At 42.4% G+C, this 22196-nt stretch overlaps 1 protein-coding gene across 1 annotated transcript in view; it reads right to left on the minus strand.

Annotated features, from left to right (window-relative positions):
• Positions 1-22196, minus strand: part of vps8 (VPS8 subunit of CORVET complex) — a 624186-nt gene that overhangs the window by 113151 nt on the left and 488839 nt on the right. The window lies entirely within an intron of this gene.

A 22196-nucleotide genomic window follows, 5' to 3' on the forward strand; every position in this document is an offset into this window, starting at 1 on the left:
TTATACGTTCTACTCCTCTTAATTCAAAGTTGCTTAATTCGAATTATCTATTAATTCAAACTTTTATCAGCACAAAATACCACCTATATTATTTTGTTTGCATTGCTTAATTTGAATTACTGGACAATTCACTTTTTTTTGTAACAAAGACAGTTTTGAATTCACATTAGTAGACTATAATTACAATGTTATTTAAAAACTACATGTGACAATGCTTTTCAGACTCTGAGACTGCATGGAAATGACTTTCCTGTCTGTGTTCAAGGCCCACTGCCTTATTCCACCAGCACAGTGAAATGGAATATTGACCTTATAGGTTCAGTAATTCGCTGCGTTACAGAGTTTCCTGACTTACCATAATTCTCCGTAACACTAAGCTCTTTATTTCAATTGGGAAGTCTGTGAAAAGCACCTAGTAAAGCAGGACACCTTGTTTTGTATTTTTGGTATCATTCCCATCCTTTTAGATCCACAAGCCTGCCCCCTAACACCACACAGGAGTTGGGTGCTGAGAGGTAGTCTCAGTCACAGCCTTTTCAATTACCAGCATTAATACTGTTCTTGATTCACTAGCAGGAATTGTGAAGCAGAAGAGCAAACAGTGAGTTATTCCTTCTGCCTGAGTGCTCAATCTTTCATTCAGTGAGCTGCACAAGGAGCACTGAGACCCGGGCACCCAGAGCTCATGCCAGTCACCATTTTCTTTTTTAAATAATGTGAGAAATGTAAAGCTCCAAATGTAACAATAAGTGGGTTCCACAGGAGAAGGATCTTTTTTGCAATATTGACAACGTTTGGTGTAAAGTTATGTAAATATTGAAAAGCTAGACGAGCAAAATGGATGCTTTTAATGCCACCCACCACCTTTGCTTGTCACAGCTGGCTTGCTTTCTCCTTACATTTACGAAAGACACCCTCACAAGATCATTTTGGAATCAAGGTTACATTTCTCAAGGGACAATCTCAGCCTATTGCTCATAAACCTTACAACTGCAAGTCTGATCCTATCAGAAATGATGTTTATAATCTTGGCTTAACATGGAGGCCTTGTAATATAGGCTGTCTGTATGTATAAACTACGACTCTACAAAACTATTGATAATATAATCATCTCTGATTAAATGTGCTAAGATGAAAAGAAGGATGGAGTAAATATCCAATTTACTATCACTTGATTTGTCCAGTGTTGTGAACTGATAGGTGGTACTGTAAGAATGCCTTCACACTCAACGCAGATTGAGATGACAGAATTCAGTGTAAAATGATTTATACAAAGAGATATAAAGGTTCAATTGCTCAACCTGCGATGGATGGGAAATTGTGGGGAGCATAACCTCTGATTTCCCGAAATGCCCTCTTGGAAGGCAAGGTGCGCATACGTAAAAATAATTTATATTGCACCTTTCACAAGCTCAGGACGTCCCAAAGCGCTTTACAGCCAATGAAGTACTTTTGAAATGTAGTCACTGTTGTGAGCAGGAACCACGGAAGCCAATTTACTCACAGCAAGGTCCCACAAACAGCCATGTGATAATGACCAGATAATCTGTTTTTTTAGTAATTTGTTTGAAGGATAAATATTGGCGAGGACACTGAGGAGAACTTCCTTGCTCTTCTTCGAAATAGTGCCATGGGATTTTTTACGTCCACCTGAGAGGGCAGACAGGGCCTTGGTTTGTCTCATCCGAAGAAGGCACTTCTGACTCCCTCAGAACTGCACTGGAATGTCAGCCTGGATTAAAATTGGTCTACTGTCTATCATCAGCGTTTCTTTTAAAATAAATTGTTGCAAAGGATGTTAGGTTACCAACTGGAGTTATCATCATTTCTGTCTTTCTTCATTGCAGATACTGACTGACTTGCTGTGTCTCTCCATACATTTTCATTTTTACTTGTAGGTATTGTAATCTTTTCTCTTTGAATGTACTTTGACCTTTACACATAAATGTTGACCAAATGAGAGGAGCAATCACTGGAACAATATTGATCTCATTCTTAGAGCTTACCTCAGTTCATACTGGAGAGACCAACAGATAATATAGATAAAAGCAAGCTATCTCATTTAGACTGTCAGCCCAGAACTGGGAGACACAGGTTTAAAATGAACAAACCTGAAGTTAAACTAGAGAGCAGACTAAACTTTTTTTCCTACAATAGGACCTGGAAATGTGCAACAGATTCCCAGGGAACACAGTTGAGATTGCATTGTCTGACTTCTTCAAAAAGGAGCTGAAAAATACCTAGCGGGAATGGAATTGGCAGTTATAGGGCTAGATTTAGACAGTGATGATTTAGTAATTCATGGGCCATAATAAACCTCTACTACTGAGGTTGAGGGGGAGAGGTTGCTGCTTCTGGACAGCACTAAACCAGAGTTCAATACTAGAGGCGTGTAGATGAATGAATATTCCACATTAGGGTATTTTGTATGTACTTGATGGATTGATTAGCCTTTTCTGATCCAATGCTTCCTTATGTTCTTAAGTTGAAACACAATGGAAGTTAAACTCATGCAAAAAGGAAGAAAGGTATATTAAGCCATTTCATTCAAAAGCCTTTGAAAGAATAGATATTTGGTCGATAATATGACTTTGGATTTGCAGGGGCAGTACCAATGATCATGGTGCACTATCTCTCCTCATCTTGGTTTCTGTGGTGTTCAACACAACCAACCACTCCATCCTCCCCTTTGTGGTCCACCTCTGTGGCATTGCTAAAGCTTTTATCCACTTCTACCTGTTCCAACGACATCTCCTGTAACAGATTCTTTTCAGCCACCACACAGTTACATTGGATGGGCCCTAAGGCTCCATCCTTAGTCTCCTTTCTTTCCTTAGCTACGTGCTGCCCCTTAGCGACATCATTCATTGACATGAGGTCACATTTCACATGCATGCTTAAGACATCCAGCCCTACCTCTCTGCCACCAACCTTCACTTCTCAACCATCACCGATGTCCAACTGCTTAGTTGACATCAAGTCCTGGATGAGCAAGAGTTTCCTTCAACTCAACTTTGGCAAAACTGAAGCCATCCTGTTTGGACCCTGCCAAACACCACACCTTAGTTCCGGCTTCGTCTCTCTCCCAGGCTGCTTGCTCAGATGAGCCCAATGGTATCTTGTTTAACCCTTAGCTGAGCTTGAAAGCACACTACCAAGATTACCTATTTCCTCACCATCTGTCTCTACCTCACCCCTACTGCCGCTGAAACATTTATTCACACCTTTGTCATCTCCTGACTAAATTCTTTGCTGGTCTCCAGAGTTCTGCACTTCACAAATTGCAACTCGTTCAAATCTCTGTCACCGAACATCCTGGGCTGCACGAAGTGACACTTCCCTATCGCCCCTGTCCTTGCCAAACTTAAGTGGCTCCCTATCCCAATACATCAATTTTAAAATCCTTGTCCTCATTTACAAATTCCTCCATGGCCCCGTCCCTCCCTGTCTCTGCAACATCCTTCATCCCTAAGTTCTTGCCTCTGTGAAGCACTTTCAGTTGTTTTATTATGTTAAAGGAGCTATGTAAGTGCAAGCTGTTGATGATGGATGGTGCTCTTGGTTGAGGTTAACTCATAAGCTGTGGTAGGTGAGTAATTTACCTGTTGGGCTTAGAGAGAAAAAGTCACACTGACTACAGTAGAGTAGACTGTGGTTGTTGTCTGTACAGTCATTGAAATAAGCCTTGGTTGAGCATTAGTTGGTGTTCCTGTCTAAGGAGACTGCATTGATTGTGACGCTTTAGCTACCTAAGTGATATCTGTATTATGTTCGTGGATGCTGATGTGACAACAGAACCCTGAAGTTAAGTAGTAATATGGGTTAATCTGTAGGAGGGTGCAAGAGGAGCAGAGATCTCCAACACTTGCCTTCTGAGTTGACACTTTTCATAAACCACATCCAGTGCCCAATGTCGGAACGTGCTATGTCAAAGTGTTGAGCTGTGCATTTATATCCATAGAGAAATAAATTGGAACAGTTCACTTAGTATCTTGGATAACTTATATAAGCTGGAGCAGCACTTCTTCGAAGAGCTGGAATTCAAGGTCATTTTGTTATGAGCAGTGAGGAAAGCCATAGTGAATTGGAGGAATTTGTGCAGTGAATTTGATGTTCATGACAGGCTCTAATGCTGAGCTTGGCAGATATTCTCCAAATTCTCCAAATACTTGGTTGTGGTAGAAACGAAAGCACATCTTGTAGATGTCAGTCATTTGAAAAGATCCATGACTGGATGTTCATACCTTTAAGTTGATACATCATTAATCAAAGTCAGGGATGAGCCAACTGAAGCAAGATACTAGACTTTGACTGACAAACTTGGAATATGAAATGAAGCAACTGCAGTTGGGAACTGGGAGCTGACTTACCAATTAGAAAAACTCATTTAAAAATGAAAAAAAAACTTTCACAAAACTAGGATGACCAAGAAATTGATAGAGGGAGAAAATTGAATATGAGAGCTTCTACAAGTATGTAAAAAGGAAGAGATTAGCAAAAGTAAATGTGGAATCCTTAGAGACAGAGACAGGAGAAATTATAACGGGGAATAAGGAAATGGCAGAGACGCTAAACAATTATTTTGTATCTGTCTTCACAGTAGAAGACACAACAAACATATCGGAAATAGTAGGGAACCGAGGGACTAATGAGAGTGAGGAACTAAAAGTAATTAATATTAGTAAAGAAAAAGTACTGGAGAAATTAATGGGACTAAAAGCCGACAAATCCCCTGCATCCTAGGTGTTAATTGTATCCATATGATTTATATCAATCAGTGTTAATTGTATTCAGGTGGTGGGTATCAACTGGGGACTTTCTTGTATCCATTTATAGGAGGGAGCTTATCTCGGGGGAGCATGATATGTAATAATAAGGAAAATAAAGGTTTGGAAACAACTGAAGACAAGGCTGTAGTATTCCATCCTTCACCACCTGGCTATCCGACTTTTTACGCTAGGGTTTTAAAAGAGGTGGCTGCAGAGATAGTGGATGCAATGGTTTTGGTCTTCCAGAAATGCTGAGATTCTAGAACAGTCCCTGTGGATTGGAAGGTAGCAAATGTAACTCCGCTATTCAAGAACTACAGGCCAGTTAGCCTGACATCAGTAGTAGGGAAAATGCTAGAATCTAGGATGTGATATCAGGGCACTTATAAAATCATAATATGATTAGGCAGAGACAACACGGTTTTATGAAAGGGAAATCGTGTTTGACAAATCTCTTAGGGCACGACTTTAAAAGAAATCTGCGGGTGCGCTGGGAGCAAAGAATATTGGTTTTTTTTGAGCGGGCAGGAATCCCGGCTCCAACCCGCCGAAAAACGCGCTCGACCCAGGGTCATCTGGATGCATGCGCAGTTCCCGAACCTGGAAGTCCCCCCGGCAATTAAAGCCGGCGGGACGATATTTAAACCACTAAATCAAGTACTTAAAGTACTTGAAATGTCCATAAATCCAATTAACAATGAAGGCAAGCGATTTTAATATTGCCTCAATGTATTTCCCGCGCTGTGTGAAACACGGCATTGGAAAGTAGTTGGGTTTCAGCCGGCAGCTATTCGGACATTTAAATCCCTGTTTGACAGATGGGGATAAAAGGTGAGTTATTGCAGCAGGGCACTCAGTTCTCTCAGACAAACTTTTGGCTGGGAGATCTTTGTATTTAGACTGAAAATTCTTGGTTTCCACTCAGAATTGTTCTGTTTACACATATTTACCAACTTTTCAGACCCCCTCAAGCTGACACCATCAGGATGGGGGGGGGGGGGGGGGCGCGATGGCAGCATTCACCAGTACATCAGAGGACGAGCAACATCACCATCCTCACCAGGCAGTTCAGTCACTTGTAGCTCCACAACACAGTGCTGCATCACAGGCACCTCCACAAGGGCACAGAGGGGAAAAACAGAGGGAGCGGCGGGCAGGAGGCACTACCCTCGTCAGAGTGTCTACAGACCGAGGCTCAACTTCCTGGACCTCTCTGAGCAGCAGTGCATAACGGAGGGTGAGAGTGAGTTGCCAAGTAGTCGTAGACATCTGCAGCCTCCTTCATGCCGAGCTGCTCCCTGCTGGGCCTGGTGGCATCTCATTACCTGTCGCTGTTAAAGTGACCACTGCCCTCAACTTCTTCGCCTCCGGCTCATTCCAGGGTGCCACCGGTGATATTGCCGGGGTCTCTCAGTCATCTGCCCACAAGTGCATAAGACAGGTCACCGACGATTTGTTTCACAGGGCCTCGCAATATGTCAACTTTCCCATGGACGACCTCAGCCAGACGGAGAGGGCAGTGGGATTCCACTCTGTGGCTGGCTTCCCACAGGTACAGGGTGCAATCGATTGCACCCATATAACACGAGCCAGGACTGTTCATCAACAGAAAGGGTTATCACTCCATCAACGCTCAGCTCGTTTGTGACCACTGCAAAAGATTTCTTCACGTGTGCGCCAGATTCCCTGGCAACTGCCATGATTCGTTCATTTTGAGGGAATCCAACATCCCGCCCCTCTTCCACGCACCGAACACCCTTAAGGGTTGGCTCCTCAGGGACAAGGGATACCCCCTGCACACGTGGCTGATGACACCTCTGAGGAACCGCATCAGTGAACAACATCGTCGATACAATGACAGCCACATCGCCACCAGGTCGGTAATTGCATATGCAATAGGACTGCTGAAGATGTGATTTTGGTGCCTCGATCGTTCTGGGAGAATGCTTCAATACGCACCAGTGAGAATGGGTTGCGTTATAGTAGTGTACTGCACAACATGATGCAACAGAGAGGGGCACCGGTTGATGAGGCGCCATGCCCTCATCCAGCATCCACATCTGCAATCAACATTGAGGAGGAGGACGACGAACACATGGACAGAGCAGTGGCTCACCTGGCTGCTCGTGATGCCAGGGAGTCACTGCTTTGTGAATGGTTCTCATAAGATCAGAAAGTGAGAAGAGTCCAGTCCTCGCACCACCTGGAAAGAGCAGAGCCAACACCATCCCTGCCCCCCTGCACAAAACAGTCCTGCAATTACATATACACCCACTGTAAAGTCACCCAGTGTTGCCTTTCATGATGAAGCACATGAAAGGGCGCTATCACAAAAGGCAGTCAAGAATGGGCAAGACGTGGCAGTAGCGGTGAGAATGATAACATATAGTGTGACTTTAGCAAAAAACAAATATAAATCAAAAACATGACAGTCTGTCAGACACCCTTGTGCATACACTTCGTGATCACAAATCCTTAGCCTTTCTCTTCCTACAACTTCTACGTGGTGCATCCCCTGTGGCTGCAGCAGAGGTAGTGGCAGGTTGCTCATGTCCATGGTTAGATGCTTTCGGTCTACGCCCTCTGGGTTTCGGTGCCCTTGAGGGCCCCTCCAAAGACTGCTCCACCTGCACCTGTGCAGGGGCAGACTCGGCCTGGAGAGGAGGCAGCATTGTAGGTACTGGTTGAGAGGGGGGCAACGGGTGAGACATTGGAGCGCTTTGAGTAGCGTCCCCGCTTCCATGTCCCTTTCGCCATCATTCTCTCTTAGACCAGGCCCACATCACTCCTACCACCCTGTGGAGAACAGTTTGGAGGACATGTGTGATGCCTTGGAAGCCCAGTTGTAAAGTTTCTGTCTGCCTGTTTAAGGTGGCAGAATGTGGTTCACCGTGAGTCAGGGCCTGAATGGACTCATTTGTGAGCCGTGCTTGAAGCTCAAAGGAGACTAGCCTTCTCTCCATCGCAGACATACTCACAGTTACGTGCAAGACTATCTCAGACAGTTGCTCACGTCCCTGTGACACTATCTCAGAGATTCCCTCAAGTACCTGTGTCACCATTCCACTAATGCAGGAGTTGGACTCCTCCATCCTCTGCGCTATTGTAGAGAGTGTGCGTGGCATCTGTTCCAGTACCTCACAAATGTGTTGCTGTCCCTCGATCATTCTCCTTTTAAAGTTTGGCCCCCGGGGTTCAGCATCTGCGTCCAGCTGAGCAGAGCCTGGAAAGGAGTGCGCCCACCGACACGGACTCTTCAAAGCTGCCCCTGCCACCAGTGTGTGCTCGTGTTCACTTGTGTGTGGTGACTCATCAAGTGCCAACCCAACTAATTGACTACTAGGACCCACCGAGGTGTGAGTATCTGCGCTGGTGGATGGCTCACTAAGATGTGACAGTGTGTCCTCTGAGGGATCGCCCTCTCCTGTCACCGCGGTCGTTGAAGGGCCTGTAAGAAAACAGAAGGCAATATTAAGCATCATCACAGATGTGTCTTGTTGTGATGAGCATACTGAGGTGTTCAACATGCCAATCATTGTTAACATCAATTCACGTTGTGTGTGGTGAATGTTAAAGTTGTGTCACCAGACGTTTGTGGGGTGCCAGTCTCAGCGTCCCCGACGGACAGGCACTCGAGGGTGCGGCTGATCTGCAGCGCCTCTTCCTCCGCTTCTGTGAGGACGACTATTTGTTGTGGCCCTCCTCCAGTCCTCGCCCTCTAGCTTGCATTTTGCGCTCACTTCTCCTAGAAGGGGAGAAAGTACAGACGTGTGAGAGTGAGGGTGAAGTGGCAAATGACGAATGCATTGCTTTGGGTGAGGCTGACCGTGAAAGAGGTGCATCAGAGCGTTAGTATCAGACAGAGACATCACATTGGATCAGGGATGGGGTGAGCGGTAGTGGTGGGGTCACAAATGGGGAGGTGAGGAAGTGCTCAGGAAGTAAAGATAAGTTGAGAATGAGCCTTAAGTGGGTGTGAGGAATGATGTGATGGAGTAGTCTTGGCAGTGCAGAATGATGTGGGGGGGTTTAAGAGTGATGTGCAACACGGAATGCAGGAGAATCAGTAAGTGTACTCACTTTTGCTGACCTAGTTAGGTCATTGAAACGCTTCCTGCACTGGACCCAAGTGAGGGATATGTTGCTCCTGCTGGTGACCTCCTCTGCCACCTCGAGCCAGGCCTGCTTGGTGGCAGAAGCAGGGCGCTTCCTCCTGTCAGCCGGGTAAAATGGTTCCCTCCTTCTCCTCACTCCGGCCAGCAGCACCTGAAGTGAGGCATCGCTGAATCTTGGAGCAGCCGTGCCCCTGTACTGCTCCATTAGGTCTTCTTGCTCTTTACTCCGGCAAAATCCATTGGAGCAATGCCCTTTAAATGTAGACACTCCAGCTGACAGCCTGTCATGCGGGTACGCAGTCCGCCCACTGCGCAGCTTTCGGACGGCAAACCCGGAAACAAGGTAATGGCCACCAATTAAGTTGCGATTGCGTGGGGAATGGTAAGTTTTTATTATTTGGGTTTGCCGCTTGCCCATTGATCGCCCCCCCCCCCACCGCCGCTGCCATCCCGCCTTATTAAAATCGTGCCCTTAGTTTTTTGATGGTTTAACTAGCAGGCTAGATAAGGGAGAACCAATAGATGTAGTATATTTGGATTTTCAAAAGGCATTTGATAAGGTGCTACACAAGATTAGGGCTCATGGGATTGGGGGTAATATATTAGCATGGATTGAGGATTGGTTAACGGACAGAAAACAGAGAGTACGAATAAATGGGCCATTTTCGGGGTGGCAGATTGTAACTAGTGGGGTGCTACAAGGATCAGTGCTTGGGCCTCAGCTGTTTACAATATATATCAATGACTTAGATGGGGGGACCGAGTGTAATGTATCCAAGTTTGCTGATGATACAAAGCTAGGTGGGAAAGTAAGCTGTGAGGAGGACATAAAGAGGCTGCAAAGGGATATAGACAGGTTAAGTGAGTGGGCGAGAAGGTGGCAGATGGAGTATAATGTGGGGAAATGTGTAATTATCCACTTTGATAGGAAGAATAGAAAAGCAGAATATTTTTTAAAAGGTGAAAGACTAAGTAAGGTTGGTATTCAGAGAGATTTGGGTGTCCTTGTACACGAATCACAAAAAGTTAACATGCAGGTACAGCAAACAATTAGGAATGCAAATGGTGTGTAGTCTTTATTGCAAGGGTGTGTAAGAGTAAGGAACCTTTCTGCAATTATATAGGGTTCCGGTGAGACCACACCTCGAATACTGTGTACAGTTTTGGTCTCCTTACCCAAAGAAGGATATACTTGCCATAGAGAGGGTGCAACGAAGGTTCACTAGATTGATTCCTGGGATGAGAGGGTTATCTTATGAGGAGAGATTGAGTAAAATGGGCCTACATTCTCTGGAGTTTAGAAGAATGAGAGGTGACCTCATTGAAACGTATAAAATTCGTAGAGGGCTTGACAGGATAGATGCTGGGGGGCTGTTTCCCCTGGCTGGAGAGTCTGGAACTAGGACTCATAGTCTCAGGATAAGGTGTCGGCCATTTAGGACAGAGTGTGGAAAAATTTCTTCGCTCAGAGGGCTGTGAATCTTTGGAGTTCTCTACCCCAGAGGGCTGAGGATGCTTAGTCATTGAGTATATTCAAGATTGAGATCTATAGATTTCTGGACACTAAGGGAATCAAGGGATATGGGGACAGGACAGGAAAGTGGAGTTGAGGTTGAAGATCAGCCATGATCTTATTGAAAGGCAGTGCAGGCTCGAGGGGAACTTATGGCCTACTCATGCTCCTATTTGTTATGTTGTTATAGGAGGCACTGGGAACAGGCTGATCAAATACAGAAGGACCTGGATAGACTGAGGAGCTGGGTTGACGAGTTGCAAAATAGGCTAAATAATATTATGTTACAGGTTACATCACAGGAGAAAGATTTGGGAGCAGTGATTCAAGGCAAACTGGCGATGGGCAATAAATGTGGCCTTGCCAGCATAACCCACAAACAAACTGAAAAACAAAATTGGCGGTACTAGTATATAGATCACTGAAACCAGCAAGTCAATGTGAGGAAGCAGTAAAAATAGTAAATTGGATCTTAGGCTATATAGTCAGATGAAGAGTACAAATCTCAGGAAACGATTTTCATATTGCACAGAGCATCGGTGGCCCCACCTGGAGTACTGTGTACAATTTTGGTCCCTGTATTAAAAAAAAGTAATCCGGGCATTGGAGAGTGTGTAGCAAAGGGCAACTAAACTGGAAGTAGGCACCAGAGTTATCAGGAGATGCTATAGAAGCTGAGAATGTTTACATTGCAGAAGATGGCTTTGGGGTGATCTTATTGAAGTATTAAAAAGGGTGTAGAGAAGATAAATGTCAATGTGTTTAGCAGAGTCACAGATTCTACAAGCAAAAAGCACCCTTGTATCAACATTGTGTCTCACAGGATAAATATTAACCACTGAAAACATTAAACACTGCCTGTTGTCTGAATGTGCAATGTCAAGGTGCTGAGCTTTGCATTTATAGCCACAGAGAAACAGATTGAAATAGTTCAAACCTATTTCACTTAGTATCCATGGATAAGTTGTATGAACACTATAGGGTACGTTTTCTGCTTCTGACTCGGAGCACACATCGAAAAATTGCACACCCCTATTAAAATTAATGGATGGAAAATCGTGGACTGGAAATGTGTAATTTTGTAATATGTGCTCCTAGCATGCAGGCAGTGATGTATGAAAAGTCTTGTGCATGCTTGGACTTTTGATAAGTATCACGCTTACTTCCTGTAACATTTTCCTGTCACTCCTTCTGTCAGCTTTTTCGTCATGATTAAACTTGCCCATTAATTTTACTTGCACCTTGGATTAAGTCCTCCAACCTAGGTGGCAATATTCTTTACTTACCTCTGAAACTCCACCCCCCAATCCAGTTGTGCTGTCAAGATATATGCCACCTATCTTGGAGATGCAACTGGCAACAGCAGAAGTGGCATTGTTAGCAAATTTTGTTGAAATGGTTTCCTTGACAGTGGAGAAACTTGTAGTATTTTTAATAAATGCTCAGGAGTATTTATTTAAAAATCATTTATTTAAAATAATGCAGGTTTCCCATCACTTCTGGGGAAGCCCTGTAAGATATCACTGCTGCAGCATCCCCACCCGCCCCCCCACAATTGTGACCTAACCCTTGACAGGATCCATTCATCAGGACCAGACTCTCCTCTCGGCCCATTCCCCCCTGCTACAACCAGACCACTCTGCCTTCAGCATCCAAGATTTTCTCCGTCTCCCTACTCCCTCTTGATGCTTCTTGCTATTCTCAATGTGCTCATCCCTCTGCACCCATGCCTTTCCCATCACTGCCAATCTGCATCTGAGGAAACCCCAATCATCATGTCTTTATTAGCCGCATCCTGCATCTCCTTTCCCAATAATGTCACATCCACCAAACCCCTCTCAACACTCCCGTACTCTGACACCCAAACGCTGCCTTGACTTGAGACCCCACTCCTCAACCCCTTTTCCCAGTGATGTTGCACCTCGATATTACTCTTTGACTTCAACCAGATCCCTTTCCAGTGTTCACAACCAGCCAAACCATCCCAGTGCTTCCACATCCCACAACCTTCCTGCTGGTTTAGCCAGCCATGTGTACTCTCCCCAGTGCATCCACACCTCATGAGCCCCTCTCAGGACCACCCTCCCAACAGTACCAACCCACATAGATCCCTCAATTCCCCAGTACTGCTACACCCATTTCCTATAACCTACCTGCCGTCTAGAATATGTTTCCTATCATTTTCCTCCGTATCCCAAAGTTTAAAAGGGGTAAGGGATAAAATTAATCACACAGTTAAACTAATATTTAATAGTAATTAACATTCCAGATTTACTGCATCCATGAAAATAATCACATCATAGAATTCAAGCCTGAAAATATCAGTAACACTCGTACAATAATCTCATAAAAATGCATTATGACTTATTCAATCACCATAAATCAGTGGCCCATATATTTGTTATATAGCATAAAACAACCTATCCTCTGACTCACATTTAACAACATCACAGTAGATCTGGTATTATGTATAAAAGTTTGAGTCTGTCACATTTCAGATGTCACACTTCATTATGAATACAAAATAATCTTTTAAAAAAGTATAGAAAAAGAGAAAAAAATCAGTCATTTCCTGCTGTTTTTTTCTGACCAACTTACAATTACTTACCAATTTACAAAGAAATTATTACCTCACAATGTACAAAAAAAAGAATTAGCCTCCAGATGAGCTCAGGATACACCTGTTCATAGCAATTAAACCTGTGGTATTAAATGGTCAGAGCTCCACCTTAGCAACAGTATAAAGCATTGTGTGCTACATGGTATAATCCCCCTGTTCTTATAAAACATGTATCCTCTAACTTACTATGAGTAGTGCCATGGGAGATTTGTTATGAGTTTAAAGATTAATTGGAACATAAATATGGTTGGAAAATCTGCAGTAGGAAAATGGAAATTACTGAAGGAACTCCTGGCAAAGCTATAACCTTTGCTTCTGGTGAAGTCAAAAAAGTTAAAAGGGCAACCGAGATTAATGCGGTTAAGAAGGTTTACAAAGAGAAATTTCAGGAATAATCCAAAAGTTTTCAAAATATGGTAGCAGGAGAATTAGGCAAATTATAAACAGAATCAGAGCAGGTGAAAAAAATAATTTGGAGAAGCAAAACAAACAGTGAATGTAAGATTATTGTGCGCATTTAACTAACAATAATTTTTTTTTCAATTATACGTGCAGCAAACAAATGATGAAATAATGCAGTGATCCGCTTAAAATAACAATGGGTAGCTGGAATTCAGAGACAGATAAACAACAGGGTTATGAAATAATTACTTCATATCCATCTTACCCAGGAATAAGAGAGAAAGTTACCTAAGAAATGACATGGCCAAGAACTGCGGTGGAGGAGCTGGAAATATGCAAACAGTGATGGATCTACAGATTTTAAACAAAGATTAAACACTCTTGATGAAGTACAGTAACATTGAAATACCTTGAGCATGAGGAGTTCATTGGTCTATCTAACCCACCCTACCAAAACTCCCATTCAGGTTTCTTACTATCATTCTGGAACTAATAGTTCTGTCTCCCCTTTCTCAATGGGTATTCATCCAGTTATTTTTTTTAAAAAACTTGCCAGTGCTTTCTGTTCCATAACCCCACTGGTGATCTGTTCCACAATTCTATCGCCCTATTACTAACAAAAATGCTGCTGAAATTTCTTATTTTTGTTTGACACCCTTAACTTTAAACTATGCCCAACAGAAGAACTTCACTGGAGCTACATCACTTCCTTTCACTTATGAGTCACTCCCTTAGCTATACATGCTGATGTTTTATTTGCTTCCTTTGTTGCCTGCAAACACTGAACCAACAGTTTTAGTGACCTATCCACCAAAAGCCCTACATCACTTTCCTCCTCTAGTAGATCCTTCTACCTAGTCTCCTGACATTATATTTATCAACACTGAACTCTATCTACCATCTCTTAAATTATACCAAGTCATTGACCCTGACAACAAATACCCACGAGTCTTAAACGAGATCAAGACTGAAATTAGGAACATTATAAGTAACATTTTGTAAATTCACTAGTTGGAAACTCCAGAATGGTAAGTTTAACACTGGTTATCGGGAAAATCTTCAAAATTGTCTTGTAGGTGAATACTTGGAAAATGCATAACTAGCTGAGGGATTCCTTCAGGATTATCATGGATTCAAATTTAACATAAGTCTAAGAATAGGGCTTAAAACAAGCATACAAAATAGGAGGGCAAAAGTTCAGTATCTCTGTCAGAACAAGAACAACTCTCAGAACAGAACATCAGGGAGATCGAGAGATGTGGTTGTTAAGAAACCGACATTGCTGGGGCCATGCAAGGCTGAATAAGGGGGGCTGTACTCAGACAAGAAAGATGCATTCCTCAGAGGTACATATCAGCTTGTAAGCAGAGATGGAGGCTGAGGTCATTGGCTATGTTACGTAAAACAGCTTATCTTGAGTTGCTGACGTGGCGTCAACACCATGGGATGGTTTACGACCATGAAATAAGACCAGCGTGCTTACGTACAGAACAATGCAGCCGAATAGTATAAAGATAGGGCATGCTCCCTCCCAAAAAAGTTAGAGATCGCAAGAGGGTACGGTCGGAAGTCCATCAGGTTATATTGATTGCTTGTCATTTAATGTAATCTGTAGACAGTTGTATTATAACTATAATGCTGTTGAATATAATGTTGAAGACAGCTGTAGTGCAACTCTATTGTAAGTCAATCTATTAAACCTGCTATTTTATAACCACTTGGGCTAGAATCAAGCGGAAGTTATTGTTGATGGATTAACAACCCATGGTTGCGACAATAATGCGAGAAAATCCGTTAACATAATGGTGTCCCTGGGTGGGTCCGAGTTTTAAAGGTTTGAGGTAGCTAGTGTTAAGAGATTGATAAAGAGAGAGAGAGAGAGCATGCGAGAGAAAGAAAGAAATAACCATGGCGTGTGCGCTGGGTAGTTTATGTTCTAAGCAAAAGAGAAGACGGAAGGAAATTGTGCGGGAGGACGAGGAGTTAAAGAGAGTCCTTTCACAGCAGACAGAGGCTGTAAAGGAATTATGTGAAAATCAGTAGCTACATATTGTTCTTTGTTTTAAAAGCCTGTGTTAGTGCTTTCTTTTTGCAATGTTTGCTTTGTATTCTCTTTTGTTAAAAGTTACAAAGATTTTGTTTAGCTGTGAAGGCTAACGTGTCCTTCAATTAAAAGTGGAAGAAATGAAACTTAATCTTGTATCTCTATGACAACAACCTGGAAATATTGGACTAACTAAAAATACGAACAAACTAAAATATTATCTTCCCTGACACAAAAGTTTTTAAAAAAATTTACGTGAACGCTGTGTTGACGTAAGCTGTGTCAGTTGTTCATTCTTCTGCAAAGAGGTTAACCCCTTCCAAGGGCACTGATATCTGTTTAAATTCACAAAGCAACAATATTTGCATTTATTTTAAATAAGTTTCTTAATGTAAGTATATATTTCCTCACATGATAGAAGGATATATTGGGCATAATGTTGTGCTTCCTTTACTGACTATTCCTCCTGGAGTGAGGTAATTAGATTCATTCATGGAAACATGCATGGAGTCCCCTCTGGTCCCGGGATAAAGGGTGACAGAAGAAAATTAATGAACTGTTTATTATTTTTGACCTCTTGGACGCTCAAGAAGAGCCACAATGGATTTTCTGTGTTTCTTTTTAAAACAGGGGACCATGATTTTCGGGACCGCAAAAGCGTTAGTGTAGGAAACAATACAGTGGCGTTAAGAATTTAAGACCTTATCTGCAGACAACGGCAGATATCAAATGTCACAGCATGGTGATGTTTTGGACTAAGACATAAGCAAAATATGGTTCCTATCCAATGCTGTGTATTAAGGAAGAAAGTATTTTGGTGGGGGAGGGGGGGCGGAATAAAATTGTACATTGACGAGTCCTGTCAATCCAAAAATACTGCTCTGGAATTGGGATGATGAAAAGCGGTCCAAGAAGAGTTTAAGTAAAATAAACAAAAAATGTATTGATTTTGGACCAGACTGTAAATATTGTATTGGACAGTAAAGTTCCTCTAGAGCTCATGCATGAGATGAAATGGTAATATGTGTAAAATTGGATGAGAGGAAGTGATTGAGAATGTAAGATAGAAACAGGGAAATTATATGACAAAATGTGAATTTCTCTAAAATCAACACCCTGGGTGATTATTGGTAAATAAATCACCTGGACATGATTTGTCAAAAGATATCAATGTGGTATAAATGCACGATCTAGCGAAAGTCAGGAAAGTGTAGTTGAGAATAGTAATTGATGGCTTTCTCTTGGAAATATTTGTGACCTTGCCTATACTGAACAATGAGAAAACTGCATTTGATAGTCTGGCCACTACCTGAAACATCAGGACCATGGTAACGGCGCAGCAAGAGCAACAAGGCATCTGGGACCTTGGTAAATGACAGGACAAACAGTGTATCTCCTTAACCAGAGATTTATGGATTGAGAAATAAACAGAGTAAGGACTGAAATGGAAGGTGAATTAGAGTGGGTGGATTCAATGTCAAATCAGGTACAGAAAGAGTAATAAAGAGAGGGTAAGAAAGGTTAGATTAAGAGAGAGAGAGAGAGAGAGAAAAGAGACAAAGGAAAAGTAAGAAAAAACATTTAAAAATTAAATATTTGACATTTTTAAAACCGCCAACAACAATTCACAACCAAAGGAATGAGACTCCATACTTTTAATTGTTCACTTTCTGGGCAAGAGAGATTGATTGGCAGTCATTAACAATTATCACGTTGTTAAAAGAGTACTTACACTGTTAATTACTAGACTTCACTTCACTAGACTTGTGTTTAATGGGCAATTAATAAGCAAATGCAGCAACTTCATGAAAATCACGGGTTAAGTGCAGGATGCCATTTTCCCGAAGTTAACAGCGGAGCGGCGCAAATCAGCCTTGTGGCGATTCGCAATTCACGGGGTATCTCTTACGCGCCACAAGTTGCTGGCCGATTTGCGCATTAATAACGGTGTGCATCATTCATACGACGTTATATTTTGAGATCCTTAAAGGTTCTTACTTTTATATTGAAACCTGATGCCTTAATTTAGCCACAGCAAGAAACAAATTATATAAGCTGAAGTCAACAGTGTGGCAGGTTACCTTGCTGGGATTGCAATTCATCCATTCCAAGTTTAAAATTCAACAGTATTTTTCAACTTTTAACATTTACCTAGCTTGTATTATCTAAAGCCTTACCTCCCTTTTCCTAAGCTAGGAGTGAGCTGATACTAGGAGTGAGTAAGATAACATTATTTTCTCTTTGACTGAATTGCAAAATGTGATTGAATAATCATGTGGGAAAAAATTGTTGTCTCTACTGGCCTTACATGACATCTGAGGCCAAGAAGTGACATAAGCTGGCAAAAGGTGAAAAGCTTGTTCCTACCAGTTTCACAAAACACTGGCTTTTCAATTTTTAAATTTGGAGAACAATAAAACAAAATCAAAGCATAGTTTTCAGAACAAAGGTAAGTGACTGAAAAGGGAAGTTACTGTTTGGTCAAGTTAACATAACCAACAGACCAATCTTTTAGTTTTGGCACAAAGTGTGAACCAGATGGTATAGAAATTCAGATCAAAGACTTTGAGCATTGACAGTTCAGGTCAAAGGAGCTCTTGTTAATCACACCCAATAACAATCAGCCACTGTAATTCTGATTTACTGTAGCACCCTTTAAAAATCCTGTTGATTCATTTTGAATGTTTGTTTTTGTTTAAACAGTAAGTTTAACATCTTGAGGAATCTGGTTGGCAAAAATTACTGAGCCCAAGGGTGGGAAGTTGCTGAATTAACACACACATGGTTAAAATGCCATGATTGCTGGAGCATCTTAGATTAATGGCTGCATCTCCAGTGATGTTAATTTAGCTCCCACACACTGTCAGGTTCAGAAACTTCACTAAGCCAGTCCTTCAGAAGCTGTCAACAGGGTTCACCATTTTAAACAAAATTATTTAAAAGGAAACTACAGAAGAAAACACAAAAAAATGAATATTACAAACACAGCATCCATGGAGAGAAGAGGCACTGCAGCTTTTTGAGCCTGGACTAAAGCAGTGACCCCTTTGTTCTCTTCATGAATGCTGCCTAACCTGTTATGTGTTACCATAATTTTTTACATTAGTTTAAATTTCCAGCATTTGCAGTGTTTTTACTTTTTATTTCCAGAGCAAACCCTTGCCCCTAGGCTTAGTCCAGTACAATGTCATGAAGACCAGTGGGCTAGATCAGAGTGGCCTGCTTCTGCCTCTACATAATCAGAGATGCATTAAAGCTAATTATGTGGGTTTTTTTCTGTAACCTCAATCTCATGGCCTAGAAATAGAGCAAATCTCTTGATGCCCAACATAAAATCAGAATGGATAACCTCAACATTTCCAAAATCTTTAATGTAGTATGACATTCTGACCTCATTATAAAGTTGGCCTCTTATGCTGTATTTGGGTATGCTGTAAAACTGGATACGTGACCTCCTCAGAGGATGCAGACACCAAGTCATGCTAAATGGTTGGTCAATTTTTGTCCGAACACTTAATGCTTAGCACCACTCTGTTTCTTGCCTTCAACGACAACCTGGTAATCACATTCAATGTATGCTCTGTAACAAATGTAAACAATTTTACAACACCAAGTTATAGTCCAGCAATTTAATTTTAAATTAACAAGCTTTCGGAGGCTACCTCCTTCCTCAGGTGAACGATGTTTCCACATCGTTCACCTGAGGAAGGAGGTAGCCTCCGAAAGCTTGTGAATTTAAAATTAAATTGCTGGACTATAACTTGGTGTTGTAAAATTGTTTACAATTGTCAACCCCAGTCCATCACCGGCATCTCCACATCCTGTAACAAATGAGCAGCAAAAGAAACTATTAGAAGACTCAGATACTGTATGAAAACTCAGCTGTATTTGTCATAGCCAGCATCTTTAGTGTTCTTCAAAAGCTGACATCCTTCCAGTAATGGAACTCTTTAGCCCTGTTTGGCAGACTGCAGAGTAAAACCGAACCAAAAACAGAAAATGTTGGAAACTAAGGGCGCTAAATTGGGCCGTGTAGCGCCCATTGTTTTGGCGCTACACGGCCTCTCCGACATCCAAGGTGGCGTCTTGGATGCGCACACACGTTTTCAGCGTGACGTGCGCCGAATGCCATCTTGGTATAGGAGTTAGCGCATGCGCAAATAACGAATGCTATTCATATATCATATAAAGTAAGCAGAAAATGAAACAATTAGTGTTCAATGCTGATTTGAAGTGATAGACACCATTTTGGCGCTTAACGCTCAACCCAACGCACAGTCTTAATCCTGACCAACTGAATGTGTCTTATAGAGCCTGGAGGACCCCTACCAGCGCTATTTAAAGGGACCATGCGGGATTCACAGGATAGTGGCTAGACTATTGCTTCTGGCTGCCGAGACATTTGTAACTGTTTTTGGAGGTTTCCTATACTTGAATACTAGGATGAGGGGACATAGATTAACATTTAGAGCCAGGACAGGCAGGAGTAAAGTTAGGAAATGCTTCTACAAGCAAAGGATGGGAGAAGTTTGGAATGCTCTTCTTTTTTTTTATTCGTTCATGGGATGTGGGCGTCGCTGGCGAGGCCGGCATTTATTGCTCATCCCTAACGGCAGTTGATGCTAGTTCAATTGTGAATACTAAATCTGAGTTTAATAGATTTCTGTGGACCAAGGGTATTAACGGATATGGGGCTACGGCGGGTATATGGAGTTAGGTCACAGGTCCACCGTGATCTCATTGAATGGCAGAACAGGCTTGAGGGGCTAAATGCCACTGCCACTTGCTGCCTCCTGATATGCGCCACTTTCTCCTTCAAGAAAACGGGACATGTGCCTGGGTGATGTGCCTTTCATGGTTGAATAGCTGCCAGTGTGTGTGGCCTGTGAGTTGTGGGTGGGCGGCTTGCAATAGTGGTAATGTGTAGGGTTGAGAGGAAGCATCTGATTGGAAGAGTTGAGTACTGATGGAAAGGGTTTGTTTGGATGTGGGTGATGGGGGGTGTAGTGCATGGAGCAGTGGATGTGCCTAGTGGTGTAGTTGGTAGGAGATGTCACTTGACAGTTGACCTCACTCACCTTGACCACTCGTCAAAGCACTGAACTCTTGCTGCACTGCATCCAGGTTCACGATGCTGTGCGTCTGGCATTGACTTCGTCCCCTACTGCCTCCCACTGCCTTTTGGGTATATGCCTGGAGGGCCTCTTGCACCCTTGCGGATATAGGATGCCCCTCCTTCTGTTCACCTCTTGCACCAAGGCCTGTAGTGCATCAGCAGAGAACCTTGGTGCACGCATTCTCGCAGGTCTGGTACAAACTCAGATCAGCAGATTGGTGAGGTCTGGCATGCAGATTGGAGGATATGGGATTTAATAGCGCAAAATTTTATTCAATGTTTTGATATAACTCATCAGTTTGTAAACATAGGGACAGGACCAGCCTCTGTGTTTTACATGTATGATGTCTGATCACCGTTCAGACTCCGTGCAGACAGTAGATTGTTATTTTCAGCAAATAACAGGTACCAACTACCTTTAGGAGATTTCTAAGAAACAGCCTCCCTTTAAGAGATTGGGGTTCCATCTGCTGATGGAAAGTGCAAATTGCATTGAATCGAGGTGCAAGGCCTGGAATGGAACGTTGGTTGAGGGTGAGTCCTCAGGCTGTATGAAACTCTCGTCTTGCCTGTGCGGGGTACTAGTGCATTACGCTACCTACCCCCAAAAACGTCCCTTATCCAATTTTTCCCCCACAGTGTCCATGGAGAGAAAAAGCACTGCAACCTTTTGAGCCAGGAATAAAGCATTGATCCCTCTTGTCCTCTCCACGAATGCTGCCCGACCTGCCATGTGTTACCAGCATTTTCTGCTTTTGTTTCAATTTCCAGCATTTGCAGTTTATTTTGCTTTTTATTTCCAGAGAAAAACCCATGTTCCTAGTCTAGACCAGTGGGCTAGATCAGTGTGGCCTGCTTCAGCCTCTACATAATCAGAGATATATAACTGGGCTTTAGGGCTTTTAGAAGATTATGCCTGGCGTGGTCCCACAACAATTGCTACCATGGACCAAACTTTCATGTTTATGCAAGGAACAGAAGAGCTTCTGCAGCTAAACCTCAACATTCTGCATCCAATAGACAATATATACAGAAAGCCAGCAACAAACCTCAAGATACTTGTGGAACCCTTTCCTAGACAGTGTGCCTGCTTACAATTCTGTCCCTTGTATGCAGAAGTTCAAATGCAGTTAATCTTTATTTGCTGAACCAGGATTGTTAGTGCATGGTTTAGGCTATGGGAAATCTGTGACACCCATTGGTACCCATGTACACATCCAAGTATATTTTTTCCATATGTTTCTGGGCTCTAAGCAACCACCAGGTCCAAATTCATGAGACACCTGTCCTGTTTACAGCCTCTGACTGCACTCCATTGTGATGCCACCTAATATACAAAGATAAATTATTTCTAAATGTTAGCATGTCTGCCTTTTCAAATGAAATTGCCAGTAAGAATCATTGTCGTTCATTTTCAAATCCAGAGATTATTCGCTGTATCACTTCTTGGAAATGAATTTATTTTTCCCGAATACAAATGAGTCTACTTGAGGCAAATGAGTCAATTTGTTAATAAAAACCAGGAATTGTATACATCAATGCTTAGTAAAGAACTCAATGGTTGCATTTTCTTCTCCTGATGAACTGCAACTTTGATTCTTAACTAGAAAGGCTGAT

This window comes from Heptranchias perlo, chromosome 7 (assembly GCF_035084215.1).
Source record: "Heptranchias perlo isolate sHepPer1 chromosome 7, sHepPer1.hap1, whole genome shotgun sequence".
Taxonomy (NCBI): domain Eukaryota; kingdom Metazoa; phylum Chordata; class Chondrichthyes; order Hexanchiformes; family Hexanchidae; genus Heptranchias; species Heptranchias perlo.